Source organism: Dermacentor silvarum, chromosome 5, assembly GCF_013339745.2.
Source record: "Dermacentor silvarum isolate Dsil-2018 chromosome 5, BIME_Dsil_1.4, whole genome shotgun sequence".
NCBI classification, from domain to species: domain Eukaryota; kingdom Metazoa; phylum Arthropoda; class Arachnida; order Ixodida; family Ixodidae; genus Dermacentor; species Dermacentor silvarum.
Window position 1 is genome coordinate 122,144,573 of NC_051158.1, and position 21,970 is coordinate 122,166,542.

General features: G+C 43.6%; 1 protein-coding gene and 1 long non-coding RNA gene across 5 annotated transcripts in view; both read left to right on the top strand.

The window, feature by feature from the left end:
• The window catches only part of LOC125945981 (uncharacterized), a 526,632-nt gene that overhangs the window by 225,272 nt on the left and 279,390 nt on the right, over positions 1–21,970 (top strand). The window lies entirely within an intron of this gene.
• LOC125945982 (uncharacterized) lies at positions 1,140–8,584 on the top strand. The gene is made up of 3 exons (XR_007467291.1): positions 1,140–1,221; positions 3,165–3,220; positions 8,437–8,584. It is a non-coding gene; the product is annotated as an uncharacterized LOC125945982 (long non-coding RNA).

A 21,970-nucleotide genomic window follows, 5' to 3' on the forward strand; every position in this document is an offset into this window, starting at 1 on the left:
AACATACTCACGGGTCCAATCGCTGCTCCCATAACCTTCTTTGCTTATGTCAGTGACCATTGGTTCTGGACCGCTTTACGCTCGATGCTTGGCCACCCATTTAATTTACCGTGTTACTGCTGTCTTATACTTAGTGGGAGCGCGAATATTGATGCCGATGGAATGGCGTATACAGGATCCAGATGTCGAATGGCTGCGCTGATACAGTTGAGGCCACGTAGTCCACCCCTATGCGCAGGAGTCACATCCTTCTCATGGTAACCACAGGCCGGCTTCGTCGCAGTGGGGCAGCAACGTACATTCTAATAACGTGTCGAGAGTAGGATCTATTCGTGAAGACTGCAGGTCGTGCGTGACGATCGCCACGAACACCTGCAGGGCGAAGAACAACGGTTTAGTTGTGGCACAGCAAACGAGCCCATCCATTTATATTACGCCATTGCCTTTGATCTGCCTGTTTTCTTTTCATGTGTAAGGACCGTCTTGAATGAACTATATGCAGAGATATGTGGCCCTTGATCATGCCCTATTTAACATTTCTGTGCAGTTGGAACATTCTGTTCACATGTAGAACAGTCTCACATATATTTGCTGACACAATTTCCAAATAAACTACCAAACATTGTATGATATGTGTGCCTTGTCGGAATTTATTGTCCACGTGTAAATAGCCTACTGTAGAAGTTTTCTTCAATGTGGTTCCGGTAGAGAGCGTATTTTCTTTCAGACAACCAATACAAACCGTTTGCTTGGGGAGCTCTCGTGAGAAATGAAAATACTTGAACATTTTGCACACCTTAATGAACCTTTATTTGTGCCCAGCGATAATTTGCATTTGACCTGAATTCGTTCGACATCTTTATACATTGCACCGAGAAATTACGACACTGTGCAATTGATAATCCACAATAGAAACGACGTCTTGAAAAGGAGCTTTGTGTGCAATATTTAAACAGTACACTACGCTGTTATTTACAAGCCCTTCTCGTCGTGCAAACATATTTATTCTGTGCCATATATTTGCGTGCCCCGAATGCTATGTTTTTCTGGTTCCAATATTTTAATAAAATATGGTGAAATCAAGCTTAAAACTTATACTAAACTGTGACAACCACTAAACAGTCTTTTTCTGTTCCAGACTGGCTCTGTAAACTGAGGACATGAAATTTATTTCTGTGTCACTACTCTTCTCAATGTATTCGACGCTTTCTTATAGTCAACGTGAGTCACTTTTTTTCCTTTGCAAACGTGGAAGTTTAGCCACCTAGATAAAAAATAAAGTATGAACGGCTTCTGGGTACATGCAACAGGACAGCATCTTGATAATGGAAGCATCGCTAATCTCGTAAAGCCAGGATTCGTACCCCTCTACTGGCACAAGTAAAACTCCGTTCCTCCCTCATGCTTCTGCGAACTATCGTGGTTACACTTCCTTATAACATAAAAAATTTTATATTTGCGTCTCGCATTGCCGGCACAATGACCTTTTCTTTTTACCACTATCTCGAAATAGAAAATTGGAGAACGATAAGCTTCGCCTTTAAAAGTTGAACACGATAGCGATATCGGGAACCATTCGCATCGCATCGTTCGCGTACGGCATGTAGGCTTCATTCACTTCAACACTGAACGTAGGAAGTCCAGCTTACAAAGACCAAGCTTACACCGATCTTCTTAAAGTCGGCTCCACTTTTAAACTGAAGTACATTGTTAGAAAGACGTTTTTCCAAGGGCAGTACAAGTGGTCTTATATTAAAATTTGAAGGCCCTAGCACTTTTTTTTATTATTTAATTAATTCCTTGCTATTGCCCCGACGTGCGCAGGTCTCGTAGAAATGCTGGAAAAGGGGTTTGTGTTTGAGTTTCCTGGTAGCAGAATTAGGTTTTCTCGTACATTTATATTACAATCCGACGCCGAATGGTAAAGTCGTACTTTACCATTTTTTCGACGAATTTCACTGTCATAAATTCAATTTTTCTTCACCAAAACCTTGCACCACGTGGAGGGCCTGCGCGGTCTATGTGGTTGGATCGTTTTCTCCGCCACGGCCGATCACGCGTCGGTTGCCGACGCCGGATTTTCTGCGACACGGGGTTAAAATGTCTAGAATGATTCTAAAACATTAATATTGCTTTTGTGTGTTTGTGTGTGTGTGTGTTTTGTGGGCTTGTTTAGGATTTTTTTAGTACAAACGTTGCTCTTCAAAAAAAGCAAGGTTAATGTGCGCTATCGTGATATAGTAATAAATAAATTTCAAGGTGGTGCACTTACCTTGCATCTTAAAATTTAAATCGACACAACGCCATTTATAATCTACGTAGTGCGAAGCATTTATGGTTCGGTAGGGATTTGTTGTTATGAATTATATGACTATTCTGTGGTGACCAGTTATTCGTTTAGGGACGTGTTGGCGAAGTGATACTGAGTGCATCACATGATGCTGTTTGTTGTTGTGATATTCAGTGACCCGAATTAGTGTCATAGATGTACACTCAAGAGCGGCACATAACCGGTTTCTTATGCGAAAGCTTTATCCAATATTTAAAATTACCTGTGGCAGATAGCACAATTCTAATTCCTGAGCTGGATTGCTAAAACAAGCGTACATTATTTTCACAACACATGTAAATGTGTGATTGACAAATGAAAAAATTTATAATTAATTTTTTAATTATTACTTTACCGCAAGTATTTCAATTTACAAATCATAGCCGATGAGTTCACTAGGCTGATTCACTTGGAATGAATACTCAGGATGACACCAATTTCAGGATAATTCCCGTGCTCATGAATAACTCCCGAACTCATGCACATTAGTGCTGCTAAGGTACTTCGGTTAAATACCAGGTTGTTTCATTGCGTTTTCGTTTTTATAGTTTTTACGTGGTTGTTTTTTCGCGCCTCAGATTTCTAAGATTTTTTTTGATCTTATGACACGGTTTCGGAGTTCGTAATTGTTGTTTTCACAATACAGTACGCACAGCGTCGATAGTTATTCGCTTTGCTGTCTCGCATTTGTTACATTGTACACATAATATCTTTAACTTACTCTTCTTATTTCTGAACTAAGTTTTGGGTAATATTTTATATACTTCTGTATGTAGCAAACCTGTGCGTGAAGTATTTATTACCTACAATGTTTTGTTTTATTCTTTGCATCAAGTTGATTTTACAAAGCTGCCTGAAGATGATCAACGGAGGCTTAAAGAAGCCGAGCAGGTAAGTCACTGCCTCATATTTGTCCCTCGAATTCGTAATATTTTATTGAAAGGCGCAGACATGGGAAACGCCGTGAAGTCACGCTCTTACGTAGGCGTCCCGATGCTCACGTACCCTCGCACTCGCGTAGTGAAGTAAGCGTGGGTGAGGCTTGTTGTTAATAAGTGTGAGAAGGCGACGGCGAAATAGGGCGGACATCGTGTAGCGAGGCGGAGCAAGAGTGACTTGGGCTAAGTCAGGAAATTGCAGTTAAAGCCGCTACGTTTACGTGTATCACGCTTTCGTTGGCGAGCGCTTTGTATTTGATCATAAAAGCTCTGGGCACACTCGGGTGACAACTCGCCAATATCTGTCAGCCAGCTTCCGGTGAAAGCGGTCTCTGTGATGTCAGGGCTCTTGCCACAATGCGCTCAGACAAGAAACCTGCAAACACGGTCCGCCGACAGCTGTGTCGGCAGATAGAGATTGTAGGAAGGCAGTCTTATTTGGGTGTAACACTGTAACGGTTTCACGAACCTGTCTCAGCGCTGACGTATTCCGGGGAGTTTGTTTCCACTGATTTCTACGCGTGCCGACCGCTTTTCTTATATGTTTGATCTCTTGGAAACAATAGTTCCCAAAACACCCTTATAACGTTGATACAAATAACTACCCAAGTTAATTATGATGGCGTCTGGCTTTCAAATTGCACTTATTGAATTTATGAATCTTACTGTCATTCATTTGTCGAGTATCTATAAAAGTAAAATCGGTGCTGCCTTTCTGTAACATCTTCAACACTCATCACGGCATCCAGCATGAACATTTTACGGGAAACCTGGAAGTTGTAGGCGCGGACATAACTGCAAACAGCAGTTGCATTCTGTGTCAATAAATTGTGCATGTTAAGTGGCTAGCCACCTAAGGGCTAAGGCATATAGGCCACAGATATATAGGGGCGAACACCGACGAGATTGCAACCAGGTGATGAGAGCACGGCACACATTACCTCAAGCCACTGAAACCATTGCTTTCTTTAAACTTTCAACGATGCCAACTGCTGTTACAGGATAGTACGTGTCAGAAGCTCCACAGGCGTAGAGCAGGTCGGCCCTTGAGCGTTGATCGTTGCTTCGTTATAGAATATACTACAAAAAGTTAAAGGATGTAGTTTGACTATAGTATGAGCTGTTGTGATTATTAGCTGTTACTGGCTTCCTCGCCCCGTTTAAATTATTCCTCACAAAACAGATTCGAGAATGATTGAAACAGTGCAACAATAAGCTGCTCGTACTAACATGGTAACATGGCCAAGTCGCTCATCGGCTTAAGCAGTACCGCCTAAAGGAATAACCCAGCCTATTCATAGCCACATTGTGAAAATTATTATTCTTATTGTTTTTCAGGGCGAAATGACATGGTAAAGTTTCACTGGCGGGACAATTAAACTGAATATTCCCACGCGAGGGAATTGAGTATAAGGGCGGATTATATATTTCTGATATATGAACAGTAGTGTGCGTGTGGGTGGGTTGATAATACGCACTTACGAGGCGGGTGAGAGAGAGGGTAATTATTCTAGTAACAAGTGAGGGTGAGGTGAGGATGAAGCCTTTGTGCTGAGGCTGATGGAGTAAAGAAATGGCATTTGGCGACATGAGAATGATTCAAAATGATTGGCGTAGGATACCAAAGTGTTCATGCGGGGACAAATTCCCATCTTTTAATGTATACATATATACCTTGTTTAGTAACATAAACCAAAACATTGTACATAATGCAAGAAAAAAACAAAAGAACTTGTAAAGAAAATATGGGTGTATACTTCAATTATACGAGTAAGACTGTTGGGTGTAGAATAGGGTGTGTCATTCCGAAGAAAGTCAAAACTGACAGGTGATAATTGTAACTTGGCTTGTGCTTGTACCGTCGCTCTCCCTATTCTACAGTGAGATTGCCATTTTCACTGTGTATCCGTTTTCGGATAGAACATGGCGACGAAACTAAAATTTCGTAGTTTCGCCCATAAGGTGAAATGTCGATTGCGATAGAAAATTCGTAGACAGCTATACGAAGTAATGAAAGTAGTTTTATCGGCCGTATGAACTTTTAAAGATTTGCTTGCTAACTAAATTAACAACCATCGTGTCACGCGCGCACAAGCAAATATAAACAGAACTTACTCGATGACCACGCAAACTCGCTGTAAAAACGCTCGAGTGACGAAGTGCGGCGACAGAAGCGAGCGAATTGACCTTCGTGCTGCCTCTCCTTTCAATGCGACCTAAGCGGCGTGAACGCCGCCTACACAAAGCTATTAGCACTCGTCACACTCTGTCCCAATCGCAAATCGTCTTCAAGGCCGGCGCGGCCGCACACGGCCGCGCCATAGCAACCTCCGCCGGAGTAGGTCGACCTGTCCCCCCCGCTTGCCTTGCCCGCGATGGGAGACGGAGCACTGCCTCCGCGCTTTCCCCCCTTGTGCGCGCGAGATTGGGTCCCCATCGTCATCTCACTCTGGCACGCTTACACTCGCACATACATAATACGGCGCGTGGCTACGATGTTATCGCACTTGCACTTCATACGGAACAACACGGCGACACCGACGACGGTGCATATAATTGCTATCGCAAGAAAAAGAACTTGCCGATTGCCAACAAAACTTATATAATACGTCCTTTATCAGACCAACAACGAAAAAAGGAGACTACCCACGAACTGTGTTTCGGTTTGCTTTGAAATACAATGGAGATGCACTAACACTAACACAATCACTTTGAGATTACAGATCTAAAACTAAAGCTGCGTGAAGAACAGCAGTGAACGCAGGGCAGCAATAAATTATTTTACGCATTGTCAAATAAAATTCATCGGCCCTTCCACTACCAGGAACAGGGGGCCACGGGAAGCTTGTCGTACCCTAAATATTGGGGCTGCGTTTTGGTTTGGCAGGGACTTCACATAGGATCGCTTCATAGCGAGGGTCTCGAATTTGGCAACCTTGATCTCATTAGGTAGCATACGAGGATATATTAGCCACCAGCCTGATGACCTAAGTTGACGTGTTACGTGACGCCATCGGGCAAAAGATGACAGATGGTTTGGCTGCGTCTACCAAGAATAAAGGGCGCGAGTACATTTTCTAGGACGAAATTAGCTATGCTCTTGCGCCTGGTTAGAAATCGCTAGGCCGTTGATTGACCGGTCGCTTATTAAATGCTTTGAAGTCGCAATAGCGTTATTAAAGTGTTTCTCACACATACGCACGAGGGCGTCGCTGCGCACAAGGCGCGCGTAAGGGAGGAGAAACTACGCGGCGTGGCACGCGTGCGCGTTTTATAGGGAGCGCAGTAAATTTCCATGACGTCACGATTTCACCTCTGTCTGTATGAAGCCTTTTCGTACAGCCCCACGTCATGAAGTCAAAACGTTTCCATGACGTCACGCAAGGGCGCGTGACGTCATGGAAACGTTTTGACTTCATGACGTGGGGCTGTACGAAGAGGCTTCATACAGACAGAGGTGAAATCCAAGTCGGTAGGCTAGTAGTGATTCCACAGTAAAATGGCGTTCGACAGACATACACCATGCGCTTGAGTGGCGCTGGCAAGCACTCCCAGAGCTAGATCTAAGATCTAGCGCTTATAAACACCCAAATTAGTTCTTGAATTGATGGCCGTCGCTTTAGCACAATGTGTAAAGCATCGCATGCGTAATGCGAAGGATTTGGTTTTGGTCCCCACCGGTGACAACTTATCAATTCGTCGTCTGTCATTTTCCTTTTCTTCATTGGCTTGTACCGTCGCGAGCAAAAGTTTGTGGACCAAAGGTGCCACGATTTTATTTTTTTTCTTCGAAGCCTGGCCATTCCGGCTGAAATCAAGAGCGCACACCCGCGTGCACGTGTTTCACCAATACAAGGTATTAAGCCAATTCGAGGCCGCAGAGCTGCGCTTCAATATATTTAATTTTTTTACTGATGCCGTGGTCTCGAAACTTTTGCTCGCGACTGTAATTTCGAATTTTAACCACAGTTTTTTACTTAAGCTTTCCTTGGCTTCATTGTTCATTGGCTTTATATGGTAGTGATTACCAGTGATGTTAGTAATGCAAAAAATGTGCGAGTAATTTTCTCTGTAGATATTAACTTATGAGCTTGTGTCATAATTGCGAAACTGAAGCCCAGCAGTAATCAAGATATGCAGTAGCCAAGATCATGTGTTGAACATGAGGTAATAGAGATTTCCATCCTTCAAATGGGTGAAATTTGAAAACGTGCTACACTTTCGACCAGAGACGGGAGGAGCGTGTAGTTAATTGTATGGCTTCAAGCTTTGTTTTGAAAAACATTGATGTTCCACTTAGCACTTATTCCAGTTTAATTTGGTAATTAAAGCGCAAGAGAGCTGAAGTGGCACATATTCCTAAAGTATGCATCATGTTGGCAACACATGACTAGCTACGACATTAACGCTGTTTTGTTTCTTGGGTGCACAACCGATTTTGAAAATACCTGATGCAACGAATTTTGCCGAATGCATTAATGTCGTCCAAACGCCTTTATTATTTGCATTTGCGAGCGCTTTACCTTCATGTTGCAAATGCTTGTATGTTGACTGGAACATGTTTACAGGCAAGGAAAGTTTGTTAAAACATTACTGGTAACTACACTCACTTCAATTTATTAAGCTTCCCCGGCTCTTAAAAATCAGTAGAAAATAAATTTCTTCAGCCCTCCACAAAAGCACTGAAGAAAAAATGAAATCCACAGCTACGATAAGTTCCATGGAAAATAATAATCATATATGGACTTGGGACGCCGTGTATGCTGAACCAAAGTGAGCTTTCCAAATACAGCTGTATATAAAAAAACTGCGAGTAGTGAAAAATAGTAAAGAATTATTAGTATGATATTTTAAGTGCTCCACTATGCTGAGAAAAGCAAGCGATAACAAAGAAATGCGTAAAATTACCTGCTGTGAGAAGTGAAAAGGTACAGAAAAAAAATAGACACGGTGCTCCTGATGAAAGCACTTGCTGTAAGGCGTGTGAAGAAGATGATTGCATTTCTTTGCTGCAAAAGGTACGAGTAATTTTGGTCACACCGATCAGCACGCACATGCATAGGTCTGGGATGTGCAATATCGAAATAAGTGGCATGATGTTCCTTTATCTTCATTCGCCTGTAGCTATTTGCTCACGATCTTTTTGAAGATATCGATTTTTTTGCACAGCTCCTGAACGGAAGCGACACAATATTCCTAGTCGAAGGCGTAAATGGCGTGTTACGTGGAAACAATCACATTTGCTGGTCTTCTTCTCGAATTTTCGACCGTACTGCACCAGGATTTCACCATAAGATGACCTACTATACTACCCAGAACAAGGTAAGTCTTCAAACACTTTCTAGAAACATCTTTAGTCGCAATAAAACCGGCTAAATGAAAAAGTACGCATGATTAGGGAACTGGGGAAATTATGTCATTTGTATTTTCATGTGTTTGAGTGAATGTATCAAAAAAATTCATCATGCAATTACCTAATAACAATGCAAAACTGTGCAAAAAATGACACGAGCTCAGCACGCCTGAATCAATTACTGTAATCAGAAGCTGCACCAAAATTAAGCCTTCTAAATGACTTAGAAGCTGAAGTCGTGCAACCAATGGATTATTATATCACCAATGACAATCACCAGTCACCAGAGTGGGCAATGCGCAGTAACTGTTCTGCCTGAGTTTCGGGAAGCAGGTAAATTCATTCTATACACGAGTACGCATTGTCGGTGACAAGGCAAAATTTCCTTTTTGCCGGCCATCAGATCAAGGAGGCAAGAACCACCCTTCCATAGATGCTTAAGAACAGATGCCGGACCAAAGACAGACAAGAACAAGAGTACTCGACAAAAAAAAGACTCACACTTACCTAAGTTTTATTCCATTCAGAAGCGTCACTAGAAATGTTCAACTAGTGCAAAATGAAGCAACAAATATACCCATTGAAATATGAGCATAATGAATATGTCACTACAACATGCCATGCATGAACCTGTCCTCGCAACTAAACAAAGAAGTAGAAGTTTCGCTTTCTCGTGCGTTCGTTCTTGGAACAATATAAGAGGATTTCATGAGCTCTATGGCAGTGGAATTCTCTCTTCTGCCCAGATTCTTGGTCACCTAAACCCGTGCAGAGCACATTAGAACTCGACAATGCGTAGGCAAATGCACAATAATGTTGTTTCTTAACGCAACGTCATGTTACCTTGAGCGATTATGGCCACCCGAAGGGGTGGTGTTGTAACGCGCCCGTTCCGCCGCTTGTACCGAGGGCACGGGATCAAATCACAGCCGCGGCGGCTGCATTTTGATGTGGGTGAATTGCACAAAAAGACGTAGTCGTAAAAAAGCTGTAAAATTGACCCAGAATACCCAGCTATTGCATTACTCATAATTATATCGTCCTTCTGACAAGTAGCCCTACTGAAACGTTACGTATTTGCGGATCCGTACATGTCCGTTACAATCACGACGGAATATTCACGGACTTAAATTCCTTTTCTTGTTGAAAAACCACTATTTGTCTCTTAGCCCACAGCCTTTTTTTTAAACCACTTGAGGCACGCCGTAAGAGACATCAGCATTCTGAATTTTTAATGCTTAGCTCGGGAGAGCTAACCCTTTCCAAGTAGTCCTTCTTTCCCCGTACCTTAACATACTGGAAGAACTTACCTGTAGCACATCTATTCAGCACTGACGCTTTTGAACAGTCAAGATGTTATGTATGTTCTTTTCTTTTTGTACGTTTTTTATGTAGTATAGAGGAGGAAGAGAAAGGAGTGCCCAGGGCTCACCGGTGCTTTGGGCCTCTCGCTGTTATGAAGTTTTTTTTTACGTTATTGTCATTTTGGGGAAAGTGATTTCATCAAGGATGAGCAAGAAGACGCTCGCACGAACACCTGAAAAAGGTCAGTCGTTTGCTCCTCCGCCTCCAATGACTACACGAAGGACGCCTGCAACCAGGAAAATCCAGCGGAACGCTCATCGAAGGCCAAGGTTTAGCATGACGGAGCGTGAAGAGAAAACTGGAATCCTGGTGCCGTTGACGGCTTTCAAAAACGACACAGGGGCGCTAGAACGTAAAATGATTCCAAACTGTTTTTATTCCAAACTTTTGACGTCAAATTGACGTAGCCGCCGACGCAAGCTTCGGGCGGTGACCCGCAGCGTTGTCTGAACAACCCAAACACTCTCCTCGTTTATGGGAGGTAACCTTTGCTCGCTTTCAAAAGCAATGACATTGTCTACATTCAGCGGTTTTTCTTATCTAATTGGCTGACAAAAGGCGATGAGCACGACCTAGTGGAGAGGGTTTCGATGGGGCCGAGCCAGCACAGTGAAAATAGATAACCGCAAGAAGGGGGTGGTGCCGGCTTCTCCGATTGGTCCGCTTCGCCTTACTTAACTTGCGGTGGCTGGTCTAAAAGCGCGGCGGCGTGCAACGGAAGGATAAGAATGCCGTTAAAACGGATCCTAAGCACGGAGGTGTTGGCAGAGCGATGTCATATACATGTCGAAAGGGCTCGATAACGTTTTACTGCCCCGCAAAAAGGTTTATTATGCGCAAGTTAATACATGTTCACCGGCAGCTGCGAGTAGCGAGGGCCTGAGCGATTGGCGGGCAGCCATCTTCTATTTCTTTCGGAACGGGGCAGTCTGTGGCTATTCAGAAAAAGAAATCAGTTTTGTTAGGCATATTAATGCATTTTTTCGCGTACACGTCACTTTGACATGGTGAGTTTTCGCGGTTTTGTGAGGTCGCGTCACAGACAGGCGAAGTGGACGTAGCCAGAAAACATTGTACCAATAGAAGAGGGCTAATGGTAAAAAGGCGTTGAATCACGAATGATTATGCTTCTTTTGTGCGGTTTAGTCATGCATAATCAGTGTGTACGCGTTATATCAGATGGGTAGCTATCGTATTTTTCATGACGTCGCGTGACATACAGGCAAAGTTGGGAGTGGCCCGAAAATGTTTTGACCAATCGTGGAGGCTGATTGCAGAAATTGTAATCAAAACAGTTTGGAATCATTTTACGTTATAGCGCCCCAGGTGTCGCTTTTCAGACGGAGTGGTGAGCGTGCAGAATGCTAGCATCAGCTCCAGTGTCGACTAAAAACCGTCGTCCCGTAACTCTGTCCGTCACGTAGAAAAGGCGACTTGTGTGTTGGGTCGGACCACTCGTCGCCACTAGAGGTCGGCCGGGACGCCGACAGTGACGAGCATCGTTTCCAAAACGGCAGTGGTAGTAGCAAATGCCAGACGTTGTAGGTAATATCTCATTGCGGGTGCCCATGCGTCTTCTTTTACTGGAACTACGGCTGCGTGGCCGACGAGATGACGTGCGGCAATGTTCTGCTGCACAGATCATGAGTTCCATGCGCTCACACAAGGAGTCGAGAGGAGATTGCGCTGCTGAAGAGCAGGAAAGGGTTTGCAGGGCGGTTGTATTGTCACCCGGAGACGATGTCGTGGTTGCGATGGTTGGGGTGGCTACTTCCATGAATTTGTCGGCCAAAGCGGCCAGTCCCGTAAGATCCATGGTAGAGGCTGTCTGTCGCCAATACCACCTGCACGTTAGTCGAGAGTCGTTGCAAAAACAATTCGCGCAACCGCACGTCGCCGATGGATCTCGCGTTGTTTCCGAGCAGCTGCCTTATTCGGCGAAATTGACTACGGTGTTGGTTGCCGAGTTCTTCAGCGGACAGAAGCTGCTGGATGCGAGAACGCTGTAAAGCTTTTGTGCGCTGTAGCAGCTGCCCGGAGATCGTCATAGGCGGCGGTAGACAATGGGGCGTCCAACAAATCTGCTGCTTCGTCAATGGCGGCGGGCTGCAACGACGTAATGAAACTTTGAGGCTTGAGAGCGGATACCAGCGACTTGAAATTGCGATTCCGCCTGAAGGAACCACGCCGAGGGATGCTGGTCTCCGTACTGTGGGAGGCGGAGGGCGATGGCCGAACAGGAGGACTCACTGCGTTCATCGGAAGGGTTCTGGCCTTGAGCTCTCGTAGCGTTGGTCTGGTCCATGGTCATCTCTGCAACTGGAGCGTAGGGCAGTATCACGTCTGAGGTCACCAAACTGTGACGACGAGGTACCACGTAGACCTGTAAAATTTCAGGGCTCTCGTGGGAGAGGACAGACAGACACCCGATCTCTTAGCGTAGCATTTTTAATCTCTCTTGGAACGCTAGCCCGTGCCGGTGCCTGCCAGCTGCTCGTGCCTTGTTTAGACGCGAGCGTCTACGTAATTATTATGCGACGCCCATGCTGCTGCCACTACAATCTATTGGATTGTACATACTGGTGAAATAATGTTAGTAGAGCGATGTCACGGCGTGTGCCTAAAGATTGGAGAGAAATATCAGTTTTAATCTGGGTGACGCCTGAATGGTAGTAATAGTTTCTTGAGGTGAATCGTGCGCCCCTATTTTAGATGGATTTTAATGTTGTGGCCATGTTGTTATGATAGCGAGACCAAATGGAGGAAGCAAACTCAAGTTGTGGGCGAATAAAAGTAAGGTAGGCTAGCTTGCGAATATTAGCAGGGAGATTTCTTAGGTTACGCCGTACCTACCCTAAAGATTCAAGGGCGACGGCGCATAAGAATATGATATGAAATGACCATGAAAGATCTTATGAAGTGTTAACACCGAGATATTTGTAATGGGAGACGTGAGACCGTAAATCTTCTTAAATATGGCATGTATAGCTAGAATTGTTATGTTTGCGGTTGAATAAGACGACTTTACATTTCGAAACGTTAAGGGTCATTAACCAAGTTTTGCACCACTCTTCGATAAGATGAAGATTGGATTGAAGGGCCAGGTGGACATTAGCAGATTTAATGCGGCAGGAGATGATACAATCATCCGCGCAAATTTGCATACAGGAAGAAATGTTATTAGGTAAATCATTTATATAAATAAGAAATAATAAAGGACCGACTACGCTGCCCTGCGGCCCACTGGAGGTTACTGGGGTAAGATTAGAGGACAGATTATTAACAAGTATGAACTGTGGGTGATGCGAAGGGAAGTTACGAAGCCATGATAAAGTTAACGAGTCTAGACAGAGTTATGATAATCTTGAAATCATGCGGCAGTGAGCGACGTGGTCGAAGGCTTTGGCGAAGTCAATAAATATACAATCAGTTTGCAGGTTATCGTTCGTATTAAAATGCAAGTCAGTCGTTAGTTCGAATAACTGTGTTTCGCAGGCATGATTCTTTCTAAACTCATGTTGATTAGGGTAAAAAAAGTTTTTGTGCTCAAGATGACTAAAAACATTAGAGACGATTATATGTGTTCTAGCATTTTGCAGCAAAGGCGTGTAGGAGGGCCATTTTCAGCTGAGCTTTTGTTTCCAGTTTTAGATATAGGTATTACTTTAGATATCATCCAGTCAGAGGGTAGTATTCCAGTAGTGAAGGAATGCTGAAAAAGGTTAAATAAAAATTTACTGCACACGGAAATGGTATACGTGTATTTTAATATATTAGAAATAATTCCATTAATACCGGCTGAAGTAGATACTTTAAGGTTATTTATGAGACACATGATACCTTATTTAGTTATTTCAATGGGTGTCATGTAGTGGTAATCAAGATCGGGAACTTCAGGAAGATTACAGTGAACTTCTGAAGTGAACAAAAATGAGAAGAAGATGTTGAATATTGCGGGGCACTCATTTTCTCGAATGGGAGTGTTGTTACTTTGTAGGGAAATGGAACTAGTATCACGATGAGGGCATATTTTCTTCCAAAACCTTTTAGGATTAGTTATCATAGGTTATGGAAGATCATGTAGAAAATATTTATCTTTCGCAGCGGATAAGGCATAACAATATGATTTTAGACAGGCATTGTATCTAACACAAGCTGAACGGGTACCCGCACGCTTGGCAGTCTGGTATAACCGATTTTTTGTTCCTTAGTTTCTTAAGCTTCCTAGTGAACCAAGGGTTAGATTTATCTTAAGTTATTTTGATAAGAGGGACATACTATTGACCAAAGATGAAACCCTATCTCTAAAGAGTGTCCTGTTTTCTTCAATGCCTCGGCTGTTATAAGAAGGAAGAAATGCATGGTAAAAGAAGGTTCTGTGTTGATAGCTGGGAAATTAGCTTTATTGTAATGACAAATTTTATTCGTCACATAGCCCATAAGCGGAACCGCAATGTCTAAATTTAGCTGAAGTAAATGACGATTACTGAATCCATCCAAGTGTGTTACCTCTTTTATCCTTCCTGGTGCCGCTCTCAGTATTAGATCTAATATGTTGGACTCACGGGTGGGTTGGTTAATGCCTCAAGACAGGTTGTAATCAAGCGTCAAGTGACAGACGACAGTTCATCCCAGTTCATTAAAGGGTAATTAAAGTCTCCGATGAGATAGATGCTATGAGTAGGACATAGCTCAGTTGCCAGAGTAATACTGATGCGCAGCTCATTAACGAACGAATGACCAGAATCTGCCCGCAGTAAAAAGCGCCTATCAATAACTTAACGGAGGTTATTAAAGAGGCTGCCCAGACAATTTCGAGATTTGAATCGGTGTTAACTAAGTACGATGTTATTTCCTTCTTTATTCCTAGAAGGACGCCATCGCCTCTTTCATCAGTACGATCACCCCTGCATATGTTTTATTAGCGCATCGGGAAGAATTTCATCATCTGTTATGCTAGGATTCAGCCCATGTTTCTGTTAGAATGCCGATGTACGATCCACTGTCGTCTAGCAACGAAGAGAGCAGATAGCATTTTGGCACGAGGCTGCCGATGTTTGCATATGACAATGATAGTGAATAATAATTGATATGTGCACTCGACTCGTGGGGATAGTTTACACATTTACTGTGGCCTTGCTATCTGCTTGTCGACACAACACTGTCTGTGATGGTGTCATATACGAAGGTTTTAGCTGCCAGTGCAGTTTATCAAAAGAGAACCCGAAAGGCTTGTCTTGCGCCTTAGCCAATGCGTAAAGCTTCTTTCTTATTCTTCGCGTTTCGAGCAAGAAATCTTCCCCGATGGAAAAGGGAGTGCCCTTCAGTTTACGTTCACATGAAAGAATATGGACTTTGTCTTTGAAATACGTCAATTTCACTGTAAATGATCTACGTTTCTTATCATAATACTTCCTTCGTCTGCGTACTCGCTCAAAGTGTGTGCTTGTTGTTGTTATGCCAAGCTTTTCTGAACAAAATTGGGTGATTTTTTGTTTAGATGCTGCGCAGTCTTCGTTACGATCGTCTTCCATTCCAAAGAAAAGAAGATTGCACCGTCGCAAGCAATTCTCTGCGTTATCGCACCTGGATGTTATTAATGAAAGCTGCTGCGAGACAGAACCACGAGCATGTTCAGGTGTGCCGACCTCATCAGAACGTTGATTGGCGATTAATGTTTACAGCGTCGTTATCCTTTCATTCAAACGGTTTACCTCACTCTGTGAAACCACCTCCTCCTGTTGGTTCGCAGTTTTATCGTCGCTCTCCTCAGTTTTGCGCCTCTCCAGTGCGGCCACTCGTTCAGTCGAGTGCTTAATTGCATTCTCAGCTGCAGCCTCCCTCTCTTTGGAACAGTTGAGCTCCCTTAACAAAGTATCTCGGCCTTCTTCCAGCTTTCGGGTTGTTTCGAGCACGGATGCATACGCTTCATCTAATTTCTGCAATCTTTTTAAGGCAACGGGAAATGAATCAGCTTAAGCCTTCGTCATGGGACCGGGATTAGACTCAATGCCACGCGAAAGCATCAGAGGTACACCAGACAGTGATCGCCACAGACAATTCTGCAGACCAAATAACCACTTGGACACATCAAGAAGCTCTGGTGGGCAAGGCACCGCGAACAAACAGTAATTGCTGCTTCTAATACATGATGCTGATTTTATGTAACTGACCTGGAAAACGAGCGGGTGTGAACGCATTGTCGCTTGCGCTGTGTCATGCCCAAATGGGGTTGCCTCTGTTGCGCGTTTATATGCCGTGCTGATTGCTTCCGTCGTCAGCGACGTATGTTGAATGATTGAAGAGCCAGTTCGGACCAGATGCGGCGGCAAGGGATCCCAGGCAGGCCATGGTGGTAATGGAACGTTCGAGGTGAGCTGGCAGGAACCAAGAAGTCCGGTGCAAACGGCCCATGTGACTGCACTCTGGACAACGAGTGGGTGTGAGCGCATTCTCACTTCCGCGGTGTAACGCCCATATATATCATATATGGAAATCCGTATTATGCGGAAGTTATGTCGATGTCCGCATCTCATGGAAAGTCTTATGATGCAATGTACAACACGCAAATTAAAATAAAACATTTAAACAATTGAAAGCCCTCAGGAGGCCATTTGTAGGTTAGTTCTTCAAAACTATCAGCAGGTCCGCGATGTGCCTGATGAAGTTCTTGTGGCGCTGCTTATTAGTAACTTCACTTGTTTGCCTCATATGTTCTTTCAAGACATCTGAAAATTACAAAGATGGACAGAGAGGATGTGAGTCACTATGTTACGGTGGCTAGATGGGTAGGTGTGCTGTCTCCCGGGCACGAAGCCTAGCTCAGCGCTTCTCCGCTTCATGACGCCAAACGTGGCGCTGCGGTCAGGGGTCGGTTAAAAACGGCGCGCGTCGTGTGCTCCTGAGGCTGTGTTACAATGGCATATTTGTCACTAAATTTACACTGAAAACTGTTTTTACAAGGACATCATATACACCTACATACTTCTGAATGCAGCGGAACTCTATCAATTGCGGAGGTAACGTGCTTGCCTTGTGCGTGAGCTGTTTATTTCTGGGTTTTAAAGTCCAAATTATAGGTCTCTTAATGCTGTTTAACACGCTAAACAAATATGAGCCAAGGTACTGCACGGACGAAATAATCTTCATCAGTTCTTTTATAGCGAAAGAATCAAAATTTGAATTAGGGAGACAGTTCGTAGGTGCTGTATGTGAACGTAATAGGGGATATTCCTCTATCGCCAGATGTGTAATGAAAATGACTTGGTTTCAAGAAATGTGAAATACAATCGAAATATTATGCATATTAGTCTAAATAAATTTTCCTCTGGTTCAAATTATTTTGCCGTATGATTGCTATTATAAACGAAATGTATAATAATTTGTGTCGAGCTGCACACCATTGCAATATTAACCAACAGTCGTTATTGCGAGTAGAAGTAAATTTGTTTGAAAATTGTCAAAAAAGAACAATGTCTTATTTTCTTCGATTATCTATTATAAACTCCATGAGAGTGGTAGGTTGTAGCCTGCAAAATAACAGTTTGGACTCTTGATGATCGTAGACTTATAATTGAATGCAATGGGGTAATTCTTATGTCGCTCGCGTAAGCCACTAACACCAAGCCTTTATAGCAGACTATGGTTCTAAATGAAACATGGGACTGCATCACATTGCTTACAATTCATGTCATCGCGTAGCATATGCTGCCTTTTGTTTCCTGGAGTGCCCTCAGGAGTCAAATCCTTGCTATTCGCAAGGAAGTGCAGGCGAGCAGTAGATTAGCTTGATGATGCTGTTCGTAAGTTAGAGCTTGTGCTGCTCACCACCAACCAGTCCAGAAGCCTTGAGCCGGTGAAAGGAACAAGAATCTTCCAGAGCTAGAGCAGACAGCAGTCCTTTTGTTGTGAACTGCGGCCTCCGCACTTGAAGCTCAACTTTCTGCTCCTGTGTGGCTGTTGATATTTGTCGTCGTACTTTGCAAAACCTCTACAAGCTTCTCACAAAGAATTATTTTGCCGAATGTCTTTCAACAGGTTCACTTCCTGACTTGTGTACAAATACTTAATCGCCGCTTCTTCATCAGGCATAATTAAAATTTGCATATGCTATTTGCTTCAAGCGTGCGCAAGTTTACCTCACTCTCTCTTCAGGACTATTTCTGCGGCTAGAATCGCGTCGAAGTCTTGCTTGATTTTTCTGCTTGAATTTTCTCCTATATGTAAGCCGGAGCGTCGGGTAACATCGAAGGAGCAGCGTCACTGATTAGCCGCAGATGCACTATCAGAATCTGCACAACACGCTCAACGAAATGCTCCTCGAAGTAGCACTCGCTCATGAGTAATCGGTTTAAATCATTTTCTCAGCTGGGCGAAGTGCGAGCCCAGGTTTCTAAGAATGTTCTTGATCTCGCGGCGTCGAAACCAGTGATATTTCAGACGGCGGTTTGCATGTTTATAGCTGAAATTGCGATTCTTCGCAATGCAAGTCGTGTACCTCTGGCTAGTTTTCATCTGCGCATAAAGTTTTCCCTCTGTCTTGAATCCTAACAAGTTTGGTATTCACGAAAGTCACCCGCCGCATTCTCCTCGCTCGTTAATGGTCTGGGTAAATTACTGGAACTCGCAGAACAAACAAGACTGTGAGAACAGGACACCGTGCCGCCTGTGTTATGAGAATAAACACAAAAAAAGAAATGAAACAGAATGTTGAATACTTAAGGGGGAGAAAAAACACAGCATATGTGTAGACATTTATGTGACGAGTGAACGATACAAGAAAGCCTGAATAACAGAGGTAACCAAAGCACTAGTGCTTTTAACGGGTGCCTGATTGGAAAACATGTAAGGATGCACATAGCCCAAAACACACTTCTAAAAATTTGCCAATTAGCAATCAGTATAAGGCATATGGAAGTCTGTAGCCTGCACTCATATTTATATACAGAGGAAAGTACTTACGTAAACAAAATAAATTGAGGGTAGGCCATATTTTGAAATATATATTCCAAGTTGACTGCAAATGGAAATAATGAATATTGCATCTACAGCAAAAGTTGTGTGAATTATACCGTACGTGCCATCCTGCGAACACGTATTTGTTTGAAAGCTTCTTCTCAGCACCCCCCTTGTTGGATATGTTCAGACGTTACTAATGGCTACTCACCTTCAGACGGAGCACAGAAGGAGCCACCAACTTCTAACAGCAAAGACTCATTTTGTTTTTACGTCACAGTGCATTCTTTCAGTGCCTTGGATTGCTGCCGATATTACCTGCTTCTATGACTAATTCTGGCTAATATGGTCTAGTTCTATGACATTGTGATGGTATTCAAAGGGCAACGCAAGTACCATCGCAGTTTGCCCCTGTACATGCATTTTACCAACCTCGCGCAGCCACATCCTTCACGCCGTAAAAAGTATTATGAACAGGATGGCATTTTCATAAAATTTCATACAACATTTAAAGAAATTGTAGAATGATGGCAACTTTGTAAACTTTACGATGACTTCGGAAGAGCTGGCAGGCGTGATTATGCCAATCCTACATTAATTACCTGGCTGAGACCGTTTGATACAAGCCTTGTCACAGCATGAAAATGCGATGCTTTGTCGCTCTGGTCAGGCTGCAGCAGTGTCACGGGCTCACATGGGATGTAGAAAGCCTCTGGTTCACAGAAGCTTCGCATACTATAACTGGAATAAATGTTCAAATTATTTGCAATCACCACGCAAACTGCGAACTTGTTATTTAACAATGCTATCTTAAATAGTGAAACAAGCCCCAAAAGAGCCAGCTACATGAAGATGCATCTGATTGTACATATATCTCATTGCTACATCCCAGGAAGTTATTTCCCGTTCGCTTGAAATTGAAGCAAGCGTTCTAAAAAAGAAAAAAAAAACGGCACATGGTAATAGGTGAAATGCGGCTTATTTTATGAAGAAAATTCCCTGGCACATGAAACGCTTTCGGACACCCAATTTCTTGACACAGTAAATTAGGCCACTGCCCAGATGTTCAATTATGCACTGAGAATTACAAGAGAAAATACCCTGTTCTTCATGAGAAAAAGAGAAAAAGAAGCGAAATGTTTTGATTAAAAAGAAACCTTGCTATTCTAGCTGTCCTGCAGAAACATTGCCACCTCAGGTTGTCTTCCAGGCAAACCCACCGTGGTTGCTTAGTGGCTATTGTGCTGGGCTGCTAAGCACCAAAACACGGGATTGAATCCCGGCCATGGCGGCCGCATTTCAATGAGGGCGAAATGCGCCCCCGTGTGCTGAGATTTAGGTGCACGTTAAAGAACCCCGGGCGCTGCAAATTATTTCGGAGTCCCCCACTATGGCGTGCCTCATAAACAGACCGTGGTTTTGCCACGTAAAACCCCAGCATGGAATTGTCTTCTATGCAAAATATGAAACCCTGTCAAACACGTGAGATAGACAAGGAAACGCGAAATAAATACAGGCTGTCACGACGGCGCTTTTCAACTGAACTCTGTAAAGCGAAAGGGTGGTATACAATTTAAAATCTGCTCGTGTGTCGGACACACCAATCGGGTGCTATCTTCCGTAGCCCATAACAGTTAAGACTACACATCAGCACACTTGGAGGAGTGCCTTTATGATTTCTGGCTAAGGAGTTACTTACAGAAACATTAACTCTCCCTGCTCATTTGCTTTCCCACATTCAGCCCAAATAATTATTCGTGTAAGCCTACTTTATAACAGGAACCATAAAAACCATCGTTGAAGCTCTTGCCAGCATCAACGTTTCAAGGAAATTTTAATAAAACTATTAGGTAAAGCTTTAAAGGACCCTTCAGCTTCGCCCTTAACCGTGGAACGCGATAGCATTCAAAGATCCCTCGCTGCTTATCAGGCTTTCCGGCAACGGCCGCTTACTTTTTTCTCCAACTCTGACTCCGAGAGGCGAGCGCCATTTCTGCGAGGCGAGCGCCATCTGGATGGTAGTTTTGCAAGGAGCGAACGGCGGCGCGCCGCTGTATGAGTGGTAGAAATGCTGGACAAGGAGCTTGTGTTTGAGTTCCCGCGTAAGAGAATTATGTTTTCTCGTATAATTAAATAATAAATTCGAAATCAATTCAATTTATTTATTGAATTGATTAATTGATTCAATTTTGTAATAATCAATTCAAAATTGCTTATTTTTACTGCGCTTTGTGTGATTAGTTTCTTTGTTATTGGTCTCAAATATGATGCTTATTTCTATGCACCCCCCTGCTGCTTTGCATGCAAAGGCAAAGCAGGTATCAAATAAAAAAATTGAATCCGACGCTATCACGTCTGTTTTTTGTGGGTAGGTCGTACTTTACGATTTTTCTGACGCATTTCACTTTGAGAAGTTAGATTAGTTCGCCAGCGCCAATGCGCCACGCGGAGGGCCTGCCTCGTTGGGATGGTTCCGCATGATATTCTTGGCCGCGGACGCCGACGCCGAGAGGGATGCCGACGCCGGATTTTCTGCGACAAGGGGCCTTTAACGCTATCGCGTTAAAATTGCACTGTGGCAAAGAGACCATATACTCTAAGAACAGTTGTATAGTTTTTGTCATACTACTGATCGTCTTGTGCTCCGTATATTAGGGCACATTACATGAACCATAACCTACAAGAATGGGGCAAGCGCCAGAACTGCTTACCTCTATAAGCATGCTGGCAAACGAGCCTTCGTCTCGGAGATGCCGCGGCACCCACGAGGTACCAACGTTAAACACTCCAACTGCGGATGTAATTCAGCACGTGACAGCGCGGATTTTAGCGAATTCTTGCGTATGCTCTTATTAAATGTGAGAGCACCAGACTATTCATGAGTCGGGAACAAAGAAAGCGCGAACGGGCCAGAACTGCAATGATCGGCGTCGGCACACCGCGCGATAGATACGGCAAGTTATTGGCGTTACCCGGGCCCAGATGTATTGCAGTCGCTATAGTGCAGACGAAAGGAGCACATTTTCTATC